The sequence below is a fragment of the Eptatretus burgeri genome, chromosome 4 (genome assembly GCF_056783735.1).
Source record: "Eptatretus burgeri isolate ZD-2024b chromosome 4, Ebu_testis_v1, whole genome shotgun sequence".
NCBI classification, from domain to species: Eukaryota; Metazoa; Chordata; class Myxini; order Myxiniformes; family Myxinidae; genus Eptatretus; species Eptatretus burgeri.
The window spans coordinates 94,099,779-94,114,650 of NC_140964.1; the positions used below are offsets into that span (position 1 = coordinate 94,099,779).

General features: G+C 42.1%; 1 long non-coding RNA gene across 2 annotated transcripts in view; it reads left to right on the plus strand.

Annotated features, from left to right (window-relative positions):
* Window positions 1-14,872, plus strand: part of LOC147028700 (uncharacterized) — a 290,211-nt gene that overhangs the window by 60,735 nt on the left and 214,604 nt on the right. The gene's annotated exons all lie outside the window — the stretch shown is intronic.

Below are 14,872 nucleotides of genomic sequence, written 5' to 3' on the forward strand. Positions count from 1 at the left end.
ATGACAAATCGATTCAATTTTGGTGAAGATCTGAATCCAAATCCAGATATGAGATTTATTTAAATGTAAGTGATTCTTTGCCATTGAGAGATGGGGCTAAGAACTATATTATATATATATATATATATATATATATATATATATATATATATATATATATATATATATATCACGATATCTCAAAAAGTTGTCGAGGGATTCCGTAGAAACTTGGTGGACATATTTGGTGTGTGACAAGGACCAATTGATTCAATTTTGGTGAAGATCTGAATCCGGATCCAGATACGAGTTTTTTTTAATTTTAAGTGATTCTTCACCATTGGGATGCGGCCATAAACTATGTATAGCATGATATTTCAAAAAGTTGTGGCAAGTTATAACAAAACTAGGTGGATGAGTTGGTGAGGTGACATGAACAAGTTAATTTGATTTTGGGTAAGGTCCGGATTCAGATCCGACGTATCAATGGGACAGAAAATGTAAACTGTTCAACCTGGCGGAGTTATTATTATGCGCTCTCTCAAGTGTGTTTCCATTTCACCAAGTATCACTCACTCTGTGAGTGATTTTTCATTACTTGTGAAAATCGAAGTTTTTCAAGTATATTGGTTGGTCGTGTGCATTATTCTGTCTGTCTGTCTGTTTGTTTTTGTGTCAATCACCTGCAAGTCACAATTTTAAACTGATCTTCATGAAACTTCATCACGCGTTAGAGTTTTTTTTATAAGCAAGAAGCCTTTTTTTTGAAGTCAAAAGGTCAACACAGGCCAAAAGTCAATAACTTTGTCAAATTTCTAATATCCATAATTTTCATCTGATTGCCTAGAAATTGGAACAGGATTTGCATTTCGGTCATTGAATTCAACCATCAATTTTATTTTTAGGTCAACACCGGCCAAAAGATGAATATCGGCCAAATTTCTAAAATTGTCAATTTCCATCCGATTGATTTGAAATTTTAAGATGATTTGCATATTTGGTCATTCATTGAATTCAACCACAATTTTTTTTAAGGTCAAATTTGTTTTATGGATTTCACTTGCATCATGCTATGCCTGACATCATTCTTGTTACTTGCGAAAATCGAAGATTTTTCAAGTATATTGGTTGGTCATGTGCATTATTCTGTCCATTTTCTGTCTGTTTGTTTGTATGTCAATCGCCAATTATTTTTAAGGTCAAATTTGTTTTCTGGATTTTGCAAGTATCATGCGATGCACGACATCTTTCTTGTTTGTTTGTCTTTCTGTCTGTCCACACATATTGTTGAAAATTATCAGACATTTTAATGAAAATTATCAGACTATTTTGATTGGTGGGTGCTACATTGAATATGAGGATACTCTTTGATGCTCAAGAGAGCTGTTTACAGTACTGCATTTGATTTAAGCTGAGACATTGCAAAATAAGTGTCCCTGTGTTGTGTTGTCATCATTAGCCCTACGTAATCTCTCCTGACCCTTGATTTCATAGTAGGAGGGTAAGTGGATATTTGTTGACATTTGGCACTGTCTTACTGAGGGTTTGTCACTGTCCTGGTGACAAACAGACACAAAAATCTTTCCAGTGACACTTTGCTGAGCTGTTGCGAACACGCCATATTGAAGAAAAGCTATTAGGAAGACAATTAATGGCCGTAAATGGATTTTGAAATTTGAGACGGAAACAGCTGCTCTTTTCCTTTAACACTTGACCCCGAAACAAAGTGGAGAATTTATTTTTCGAAACCTTCTGGGGAAAGATCGCTCAAACGTCGTGAGAGTTCATTCTGTCCAGAGAAAAAGAAGACTTCATATCCAAACAATGAATTGCATAAACAGCGAGCATCATCCACCCCATTCTCCCACATCTTTCTTTCCTCCAAACCTGCTCCGCCATGAAATATAAACTGCACATGCATACATTATGATACCTTAACCAAGATGAAATAATTGACAAAACACACACACACACACACACACACACACACACACACACACACACACACACACACACACACACACACACACACACACACACACACACACACACACACACACACACACACACACACACACACACACACACCCTGAGAGGAAAGCACAATTAAGCCATACGAGATAGGGATGGCTTGATTGCATGCACGACATGGAGGACAAAAGTGAACGAGTGGGTTGTAAAAATAGATCCACAGTAAGACAATTACTTTTTGTAGAAGTTAAAACAACCTGCTTAATAGAGCTCAGCAAGAGTAAGGTCCATGAGATCTATACAAACACAACGATGACCAATCTATACAAACACAGATCTATACAAACACAAGATCAAGTCGTCAGGATAACCGTGGAACACGCAATATTAATTAAATTTTATAAACTACAGGGTGCCCCACAGAAAACCAGGAAATTTGGTACAGTTTATTTAAAACAAAACAAAAGCAAACTTAGATGTAGTGTAAAACAAAGATACACTTTATTATATGTTAGTTTATTGATATGGTAAAATACGGCAAAATAAATCTCAAATTTCCTGGTTTTCTGTGGGGCACCCTGTAGAATGAGAGGATTTCAACTCTATTTACTAATTGCAACACATTTTCATTACAAACATTTAAACTTAATCTTATGAATCACATATTTCCAAGTCTTCTACAACTCATTGCGATGCCACGTCTGATTTCCAAGTCTTACCGCAATAAGATATTTTAGTTCATGCCACTCAGGATGGCCTAGACACTAGAGGTTTGCACCTTTGCCTCGAAACTGTCTAGATTGGGTTCAAATCTCGAGTCTGGTTTCGAAATGAGGCATCATTGACACCATGGCCAAATTGAAATTTCTTGCCCTAACCCAGCAGGGGCACAGCTGCGCCCTCAGAAAATAAGAGTATCCTTCAGCCTTATTCTTCATACTCAATAATAATAATAATAAGAAAAGTTTGTGCCACTATATTCCACCAGCCTTACCCAAAGCAGCTTGACTTGTTTATCGCATTTCCACAGATAGATATTGTCTTGACCAAGAATGTGCTGACTCTTCACAAATACCCCACATGTAACCTTTTAACGGAGTGTTTCTGCCACATGAGGCACGAAGCACTCTCCTGTCACCACTTGGCATGATTTAGAGGCTGTCATTGAGTGACGATCCAGCACATTGGCTTTCCATCACGATGTATCATCACTCAGCATTTTAAAAAAGCAGATATTGAATGCTCACAAGTCCTGAATCTTCAAAGAGAAACCACAAAATATTCACCTGCTCATTGTTATAAGCTGCTCATAAAGCAATCACAAACACAGGTCTCCAGGCATTAGATCTTTATCATGGAATCTACAGCCTATGTAAAACATGCTTTTTTTGCTCCATTCGCATGGAAAAACATTGCAAGTGGCTTTACAAGAGGGGAGTCTTTCTTTAATAGTTTATACTTTCTGTTTGTTTTTTTTACATCTCACAATCCGAATGACAATTTTCTTAATCTGCAGATCCTTTTACACTCATGAACATGCCCAGTTTTAGAACATGTTTGCACTTGTTTGCTTTGCTCTTTCTCTCTTACATTTTATACTCAAAGCCCTCATGTGGAAACATTTATCAATGGAAGATATCTATTATATAATGGGAATTATGGTGAATGTCCATCGTTTGGTTGTCTCCTGTTTATGGCGGCCGCGTCCCGTGCTGAGCTTGAAAAGCTCAACATTCACTTTTGAAATGAAGGGAGAACAGACATGATTAATGTTGATGCCAAATTTTATTTCAGATCCAGGATAGTTTGCACTCTTTTTAGATAAATTAGGTCATGTGGAGGTGGGTCGGTTCATACAGTTTCGTTGTGCAGATCACCAATCTAAACGAAATTCACCCTGCATATTCATGAGAACACACCATTGAAATTCCTACTTGTTTCCATATGCACAAGTTGACACACCGACAGTTATTACCATTTGAAATTACTGCCGTGAAGTGGGCGTGGCATGCTTGTAATCGTGGAGGAAACGACCAGGAAACAACAAATCAAGATGGCGGCGCCCATGGTTGTCATGTGATTTCGAGTGATTTTTGGTCTTTCAACAACCAAATATGCGTTGTTTCACACTTGGGCGGGGAGGATGATGAGAAAGTGACAATTCATGGATAAGAGCTGGCTTAAGGTATGTGAGTGTGCGAAGGCTTGGTGCGATGCCAAAGATAGTGAAACTATCAACAAATGCCGTTTGCTGGCTGATCAAATTATGAAACTGCTGCCAATGACTGATCCTCCTGCGGATGCCGGCTGTCACCGGTTCTGCTATGCGTCGTTTTGTAACAAGGATCATATAAAACGTACTGAAGCCAGGAAAAGGAAATCAGAAACCAGCACTACTGCAGTTTCTGCGAGAGCCAGTGAGGTGGTGGGCGGACTAGAAGAAGAGGGGCACTCATACCACAAAATACGTAGAAAATCCCTCAGAACCTCTGTAGAAAGGGTGGCTGGCAAATCAGCTGGTGTACTGCCAAGAATTTGTGTGATATGCTCGAAAAAAGACAAATTCATCCGTGTCAATGGAAAATCTCAACGTGATCAGTTGTCCCTGGCAGAAACACAGGATGGAGGAAAGCTGAGGGAAACTGCTGAGCAGAGGAGAGATGAACGTGATGTGAGAATAAGGACAACTATAAAGGACAAAGACTGTGTGGCGCTGGAAGTTTGTTATCACCGTAAATGTTTTACGAGTATGTGAATGACACATACCACAGACAGAGTGAAAGTAAAGTCCAAACTCAGAAAGTGAACTATGACTCAGCATTTGACATTTTCTGTGATAAAGTAATCCAGGTAAGACTCATTGATGGAAAGCAATCTATACATATGAAGAAGTTATGTGAGATGTTCGACCTACTCAGAGTATGTGAAGGTCAGGATAAGGCCAACTACCAGGCAACAAGACTGAAGAAAAGACTGCAGGAACGGTACCCAGACATGATTTTCTGTCGTCCACCAAAAATGTCTGAGAGCGAAGTTGTGTACATGAAGGACATTGACATTGGTTCCATTGCTCAGGCTGCTGTTGTAGACAGTAGGTCGACAACAGAAACAGAGTCAACTACAGAGGATGAAGCCAACCAGGGTCCACAGCAGGTTGACTCAGACCTCAATTTACATGTTCTATACTCGGTAGCACTCATGGTGAGGGATGACCTGAACAAACACCATAGTGTGGACATTACATGGCCCTACTTGGAAATGGTGGAGCGAGCACTAGAGCTTATATGGGCAACTCATACTTCGAACTGGCCGAAACACCTTGCGATCACGAGAGCGTCAATGCCCTGGTACTTTGCGTACGATCACCTAAACTATGCAAGGTACTTACCCGTTTACTGGCTGGAAATGGCTGGGCTGGAGCACTCCCACCCAGACACCTATCAAGTGTTCATGGAAGGCAAATGGACTGCCCAATGGCATACTCATTATGGATTTAGTAGTGTTGCGTGTGATCAGATCATAAAGCAGACTTTAAATAGGGACAGCAAGACCAGTGGAGGCATCATTGGCCAGAAAAGCAATGTAACACTCCACGATCTGCTCGCATACCCACTGGCGAACATATCTTTGCCGCTGGCATCTGGTGATGGTTCAATTGCTAAAACGGACCAAGCCAAACTCCGCAACCATATAATGAAACTGTGGCCCGATTGCCGTGTGGACGCTCGGCCTATCCAAGGTGTAACGATTGTGGATGGACTGGCCGTTATTCAGGCGATAAAGGCTGGTTCACTGCCTAACAGTTTCGGCAAACTGGAAGAGATGGTGCTGAACATCGTCGTGGCCAAAGCATGACATAACCAATCTTCGAGACTGGACGTGGTGTTTGATACTTACCCAAGTATCAGCATCAAGTGCCTGGAGCACGCCAGACGAGTGGGCAGGGCGGGCGATTTCAGGTATGAATCATCTACGGACGCGATCAAGCCCTTCCAAAACAGTGTGCCAATTATCTCCTGAGCGGAGCCAACAAGGAGGCGTTGATAGAGTTCATCGTCGAATCGTGGACGAGAAACATCTCTCCATCAAAACTGGGTGACATGCTGTTGTACGTCAGTCATGCCGGCAAATGTGAGAAAAATCAAGGTGTCAAATGGTGTCATGACTGTGTCGTCAGTACCTGAACTTGAATGTGACCATGAGGAAGCTGACACGAAGCTCCTGCTACATGCTGCTCATGCGGGACAGAATGAAGAGTCGGTGCGCATAGAGAGTTTTGACACCAATGTGTTTGTGTTGGCGTTGGCTCACTCAAAGTCGATTCGGGCACGAAATTTCCATCTGGTCACAGGAAGTCCCAAGGACATTATCGTCATTGACATTAGGAAGCTGAGTAATGTCCTGGAAAGTTCTGTCTGCGATGCGTTGATAGGTTTGCACAATTTCACGAAAAGTGATACCACCAGTGCATTCCACGGCAAGGACAAAACAAGGCCATTTGACTTGATGATGAAAAGTCCCCATCTCATCACCTGTTTCGGGAGCATTGGTCGAGAATTCACACTAGATCAGAATATCATTCACGACCTGGAACAATTCGTCTGCGCCATGTACAATCAGCCGACCATGAAGAGTGTGGATGAGGCTCGCTACAAGCTATTCTGCAGCCAGTCGCTGGGAGAACAAAAGTTGCCGCCTACAAGCGACGCTCTGATGCTGCATTGCAAAAGAGTGAACTATCAGTCTGCGATCCACCACCGCGCGACTGAGAAGTTTATAGAAGCCCCTTCTCCTACATTTCATGGATGGATGGAACACAACGGAGCACTGACTCTTCACTGGCTGAGCAAACCACCAGCGCCGAAGGAACTGTTAGAGGCGACGAAATGTAATTGCAAGAAGACGAAATGCGAGACCAACCAGTGTTCTTGCCGGTCAAAAGGACTGTCCTGCACAGAGTGCTGTGGGTGTCAAAACTGTGCCAACGATGAACAGACCCGTGCAGAAATGGAACTTATGGATGATGAAAGCAGAACTGACGATGATTCCAACGACGAACTGTGAATGCGGGTGTCACACTGCTTTTGCTGTGGTGATCTACAACACAGTAGTATTCAGGTTGGTTAGCATGTAATAGTGGACTTGAGTTTTGTAATAGCAGCAGTCAAGAGCCTGTTCAGCAACCGCTTCAGAGCAAGAAATACTGGAGTTCGAAGACAGTAATCTTCTTGTGGCGGTTCTACTTTTCATCAGGCTGAGTCGCGCAGTCTCTTTGTCTTTGATTTAATCCGTAATAGCCAATACAACTGTCTTTAATAGTCAATGTAACTACCTTTAAGAGCCAGTGTTGCTGCCTTTTAAGCAAAAAGTTGCCTTGGTCAACTCGAAGGCCTGTCTGGTCGGTCCAGACGTTTTCGGCCGGTAAAAATATGTAACTGCTTCGGTTTACGACCTTTAATTATAAACATCTTTAATAACAGTGAATAGGGTTTTCTTTGATAATATATAAAACTCTGTATAAACATATTGTATCATTTTAAGACTTCACAAGAGTTTTCTTTGACGTACATATCAGTCGAACCTTGATTCTTCATTTCTGTGTCAAAATCGTGCTTTAATGTTCGTTTTATCTTTAATTGCCAAAAATGACCAATTGTGTCACATCCTCGACGTGGAAACAAGTGTATTTGCACTCAGCGTCTAAAATTCTTTAAGTATGCCAAATTTCATCCAGATTGGTGATCTGCACAACAAAAATCATTTTCTGAAGGTAATAGCGAGTACCTCCACATGGTCTAAATGCAACCTCAGGCAACATATGTTCCACCAGCATTTTGCAGTGGGTGGTATATGTAAAGCTCAGAGCTTTGGTTCTGAGGAAAAAATAAGACTGCAACACAATTTAACTTTTTCAAGTCCAGGAAATATCATTTAAATTGAAAGATTGATTCAAACTTTCCCATGAATGGAGACGGATACTTTTGCAAGCTTTTCCCATCACTTGGGACAGGTACTCTTCCGAGTAGATATATATATATATATATATATATATATATATATATATATATATATATATATATATATATATATATATTGTTACGAATTTCAGTCCGCCTGGTGTGCAATCGGCCACGTACTCGAATCGCGACCGAGTCGCCCACCGGAATGGACAATTCAGTGGTGACCCTCCCGGAACAGCGCCCGGAGCTAGTCACGGTTGGGTCTTTCGACCTCACCACAATCGTGCCAATTGGCCACCCGCGCAGGATAGGGTTGTTCGCCAAATTCGACCTCCCTAAGTACCTGTGTGAGTAGTTAACCGGGCGATCGTACCTCGCTTCAGGCCGGCCCAGGACACGAACCGCTTAAGTGGTCCGTTCCTTGCTTCAGTGATAACCGAGCAGTGTTATTGCCGACCCCGACGGATGCGATTCTATTTACTGGGTGCTTACACCATTCTACCAATTCCTTCCGTGATGCAAGATGGCACTTTCAAACAAGGGAACAGGACGCAACAAAATGGGGAACAGTTCAACAAGCACTTTTATTAACACATACAAGCAGGCACGTATTTACAGCCATACAGTGAATCATGCACGTATATACAGTGATGATCATGCACGTAAATACAGTCAAAGCAAGCAAATGAAGTGTTAATTCCGAATAAATGGTTTTATTCACACAGTTACTTAGACACGTCTACTTGCCAAGACGGCGCCACCACATGCACTGATACAAAATCAAAGAAAAGCCACCCCCAAAGACAAGGGTGGTAGACAGGTCAGTGGACCAAATGTATGTGGAGCCTGGATGAGTGGCCAGGTCCACGAGACCGAAAGGTCTTACCCGCGCCCTCGTGGCGTGATGGTGGGCAAACCGCAATGTCAAGCGTAGCTGTGCCTGACCGCGTGCCCCTGGCGTGGCCGGTGAGCTCTCTCCGGCGTTCTCCACGCAGGCTCGCGCTACACAGCAGGCACCTCGGTTGGGGAGGGGAACGGACGGGGTTACCGGCGCTCTCTCAGCACGGATGCTCGGTATGGGGGGGGGGGAATTGTTGATGGCCGGTATGGGGGGGATTGTTGAGGCTCTCTCAGTACGTCTATGCTCTTTTGGCGAGACGGGGGTTACGGGCGCTCTCTCAGCGCAATGCTCGGTATGGGGGAGTTGACGCTCTTTTCGAGCACTCTGGACTGCATTGGCTCTGGCAAGCTCTCCCTGGCTGTGGCCTCCACATCGCTCCTTTTCCCGGCGGTGGTCCCCACGTAGCCCTCTGGCTTGCCACTGAGCCCCTCTCCGCATCCCTGCTTCGTTCAACAACTCTCGCTCTTCTCGCCCCTCAACTCTGACTTGAGCTCTGTTCTGTTCGTCCTTCCTCTCCATCGACCGGCCCCCATCTGCCACGAGCTCCATTGTGCTCGCCCTTATCTAGGCCGGGGGAGCGTAAAAATCCGACCCCCAACCCATGACCCTTGACCCCGGCAAACCCGACGTGGTAGGAATCACCAAAGCCTCGCCCTGTCAGCTCAGCTTCATCCCGCCGAGCTGATGGTGGTGCTTAGCCCCGAAGCTTTGTCCGCCAGCACGGTTTCATCCCACTCGACGAGCCGATGTGTGTGTGTGTGTGTGTTTCCCCGGGGCTTTGTCCGGCCGAACCGATGCGTGTTATGCATTGAAGCTCCGTCCGCCAGTGCGGCTTCGTCCCGCCCGACGAGCCGATGTGTGTGCGTGTTTTACCGGGGCTTCGTCCGGCCGAACCGATGCATGTAACCCCCCGAAGCTTTGTCCGCCAGTGCGACTTCGGCCCCGACGGAGCGGACGTGGTAGAAATCACCAGAACGTCGCTTAGACCGCGTGACTTCGGTCCCGACGGAGTACAGACCTCTAACTTAGGGCGCGAGTGTGTGCTTGGCACCGTTCGACGTTGTGTGGGTTGCCCTGAAGCGCTGCTCAATTATGGCCTCCATTCCATGTTTGGTGCACATTCCCGGCCGAAGTGCGCAACCAAATACCCTGCCCCATGTTAATCATGGAGCTCAGTCTCGTGGAAGAGCGCAGATTGAGTGAGGCCATTTTCACTGCCGGACTCTCGCATGGGTGGGGCCACCGCTGTGGTAATCATCCACACACCAATGGTGGCACTGGAAAACATCCACCGCTCCGCCTCTAAATTCCGCTCCGACCAGGGGATTATAAAAGACCATTTGTTCTGCCCAAAGGAGCTGCTGCAGTTCGTTTTTGTTCTTTTGCGTGTTCTGGTTCTTGACATTCTGGGGGTCAGGTTGCGTTCATGGTTGGCAGACAATGGAGCTTGGCAGAGTGAGCAGAGCTTCACATAATATTGTTAGAGATTTCACATAATACATCACCTGGCTGTTGCGTCAGGACTATCACCCCTCCCCCTACTCCTCCCCCTCACCCTCCTCTTTACCACACACGGCCACATTTGACCATTGCATTGACACTGCTGCAAATTTATTTATTACATGCACATGAGATTACACCTGATTGTGTTTACTTTTAATTAGAGTGTCCGATTATTCCCTGATCCTATCTGAACTATTGTTGTTATAATCCAATTGGGCTACATGAGTGTTTTGTTTGAGCCGTTAATGTGCTAATGGTATTTAAATTTGATAAAGGTTGGAATGCAGGGCGACGTGATAGGTGCGTTGATTGGTTGTGCATCTTTTCCCACCCCTGCCTTCGGGTATTTAAGGGGATGTCATGATAATTTTCATCACTCTTGAGAAAGGTTAGTGGATGGATGTGGCTTGTCACATGTTGTGCACCCACCAGAACGTTGAGTAATTGTTTGTTCAATTAAAGTTTGGACAACTTACCATGGATTGCTTTGATTACAAGAAAAAAAAAGAAAAAAAAAGTAAAAACATCGAGGGCTGAAATCTCAAAAAAAAACCTAACAATGTAGGAATGTCACCACATTATGATGCCACAATATGACAACACGATTACAACACAACAATATGACAATATGACAACCTCCCTTATTTGGTTGTTATTTTTGATGTTTCATTCCAATATTTTCACGTTAAAAAAAAAAAAGTTTATTTTTTGTTTCTGCAATTTTTTGTAAGTAATAAAATGCTTAATGTTTTATGTATTTTTTGTGGATAATATGGAGTATGGTAATACTCCATGATACTACCGTATTCTCTGACACGACCGTATTCCACGGTACTACAATTAAATCAACATTTTTGGCTAGTACATGGGATATGAAGTCAAGTAACACTATGTTTGCTGCTTTATCACCAATCTATGCGCATATATACCTTGCCTTGTTATGCAATCTGCATGGCGTTGCGAACCACAGCAGATGGTAAACATAAAAACCAAACGACATTAGAGAGGGGGTGGGGGGGGGCGTCGAACTTTACATTTGATTTGTTTTCATAATAAGCTTAAACTACATATAAAGTAGCTCCCAGTTCGGTGTCAGCATGCATGCCTGCCTGCACCCATCAAAAAAAGAAGAAGACTGAATATAAAAGGCTATACATTTTAAATGCGGACAGGCTTTACATTTTGCATTTCTACTTTGATCTTCCCCTTCGTGTGTTGATGTATAATATTCAGTATTCAGCATCTAAAAAGGCTGTGATGAATATCACATTCACAATCTTCCCCTCTTCGCTTCTCACATCGCCAAATTTTGTACAAACCCCTAAAGCGGATATGGACGGCCTTTGCTTTCTCGTGTTTGATATATTTTTTAATTTCTATTTTCACGTGCAATTTTTTAAAACAATAAAATGCTTAATGTTTGATATATTTTGATATTTTGGTGTGGATTTAATCCATCTATATTATTAAATTCAGCTTATGGTACATTCTACCCCTCCCCCCTTAATCCTACTTTTTGGCTCAGTTTTCTATGTACCACATATCATGTGTGGAAATGTCAATGTGATTATCCTTTTAAAAATAATAATAAAATGCTTAATGTTTTATATATTTTGTTATTTTGTCAAGATTAAATCCATCAATGTTATTAGATTGTTTTAATACTTGTTTCAGTTTATTTCGGTGATGGTTTGGATATGTATCGCTTTTGGAATGGATCTGTCGACTGTCCATTTCCCCCCCCCTCCCCCCTCCCACAATCCTGGCCTGGTTTGGTTGAGTCCACATTTATGTTTGATTTCTTTTCATAATAAAATGATTAATGTTGTATATATATTTTTAATTTTGGGTTGCGTGCACTAGCCCAGAGACAAAGTAACTTCCTCGCATTTGAATCACCATCAGGGCTTCAGGAGTTATTGTGGTAGGTTGGGCTACAGTTTAATATTGTTTTTAGAAGGGGAAGAAGAAGCACAAATTGGCGATTCAGCAATCTTTCCATGTGGTACTTTAGCGATGTATTCTGAATTCTTTTTAAGTCTTCGTCGTTCAGAAAACGCTCGAGAATAAAAGGTATGCCTTTTAAATGCTTATAACTTCACTCTATAATAGATTATGAGCATATCATTGTATACACATTTGAATGGATGGCCATTTTTTCCCGTATCATCCCTCGAAATGGAGTTCTACTGCACTCCATGATAAGGCATAAAAACAGCAATAAAATATAGAAATGTATCACAGATTTATTGACCCTTCATTAAAAAAACACACACACACACACACACACACACACACACACACCGAAACAGACAGACACACACACACACACACACACACACACACACACACACACACACACACACACACACACACACACACACACACAGTGAATTACTTGACTTCATAGTGTAACTTGACTTCATATCCCATGTACTAGCCAAAAATGTTGATTTAATTGTAGTACCGTGGAATACGGTCGTGTCAGAGAATACGGTAGTATCATGGAGTATTACCATACTCCATATTATCCACCAAAAATACGTAAAACATTAAGCATTTTATTACTTACAAAAAATTGCAGAAACAAGAAAATAAACTTTTTTTTTTTAACGTGAAAATATTGGAATGAAACATCAAAAATAACAACCAAATAAGGGAGGTTGTCATATTGTCATATTGTTGTGTTTGTCACACACACACACACACACACACACACACACACACACACACACACACACACACACACACACACACACACACACACACACACACACACACACACACACACACACACACACACACACACACACACACACACACACACACACACACACACACACACACACACACACACACACACACACACACACACACAGTGAATTTGTTGACCTGATGAATAGAAGTTTCTCAAATTGAAAGTTTTGCAAAATACATGCAAACAGTTGTTTAACACACAATGATGGCAGCCAAAGACAGGGAAGATATGCAATTTATACAATGATTTCATCTTTTGCTTTTGTTGCCAGTACTAATCATATATTTGGTCATATGTTGTTGGATATTAATTTTATTTGACAATGTTAATTGATTCAAACCTAAATCAAGTTATTTGGAGGATAACTGATGCTTTAAACTTCAGTGCTGCAAAAGTTATGTCTGCGTTCAGCTTTAAAATATTTCAAATGGAATGGCCTTTGTTCCTGAGTGCAGAGAAGAATCAATATCCCATTACAGGGAACAAGTGAAAATTGAAAATGTGTCTGAATGAAAGAATTATAAATATTTACTGCAAGCAGCAGCCTCACACAAATCCAGCCCAATGTGCCGTTGAAGGATCTTATGTCTCTTTCAGTAGATTATACCATAACTGCAAACTACGTTTCATTTTGATCTTGTTTTTCAAGCATTGTGATCCTTTGCAGAATTTGAATCAAACAAACGAGCTTGCAACATATTCGTTTGGAAAATGCACTTGAATTTGAGGGGAATTTGTTCGTTTTTGCATTTAACCTCATAATATCATGAAAACATTTCACATTTTTGAATGAAAGCTGGTGATTCATCTAAATCATGTTCGATGAAAATGTTACATTAAAAAGCATTTCCTGCATGGCCACAGATGACATCGGTAATGCCCCAATTATCACTATTGGAAGAGAAATTGGAATTTTTTTCAGTTTGTAAGTTTGGTCAAATTTCAGAAAATTGTTTCACAAATCTTTTTTACACATTTTATAGTTGCACCTAAACACTCATTTCTATATTTGCTGTTGGCCACCAATTATGTCATTCAAAACAACTTCAATATTAGGAAGGGCAATTATTTTCTGGACAAGGTCGATGTTCTTGGAATAGTGTGGTCACAGAGGGTAAAAAGGCAACAAAGTGATATCGAGGCTTTGGGGGTAAGGAGCGAATGAATGAAAGAGAGAGAGAGAGAGAGAGAGAGAGAGAGAGAGAGAGAGAGAGGGGGAGAAAGAGAGGAGAGAGAGAGAGAGAGAGAGAGAGAGAAGAGAAGAGAAGAGAAGAGAAGAGAAGAGAAGAGAAGAGAAGAGAAGAGAAGAGAAGAGAAGAGAAGAGAAGAGAAGAGAAGAGATGGAATAAGAATAAGAAGAATAGAGGGGAGGGGAGAGTATAATAGAAACACAGCAACCTAGAATAAGAGGCTTAGGTTAGGAAAGATTAATTGGGGAACAAAAGATTATAGGTGTAGATTTTGGAATGACATGAGATGGTGGTACACTACCAACTTGAAGCCCTTGAGGGAAGAGTGCAATTGAACCTTCTCTGAAAGGTGATTGCACAAACAGGAGACAAGAGCATTCCTGCTCCTTTATATGCAGCACAACGCTGCAAGTAGCATCATTGGCTGAGCGCACTGCTGGTGCAGTGCCCCTATTTCCAGTACACTGGTACACATTTTTCCAACCTCAGAAGGATGACTGGCTGAGTCAATCCCACCTGGTGTTAATTCAATAGCCAACAGGGGCTCAAACTCAGGACTTTAAGATCTCAAGTCAGCCACCCTAACCACTAAGCCAACACCAGGCTTGCA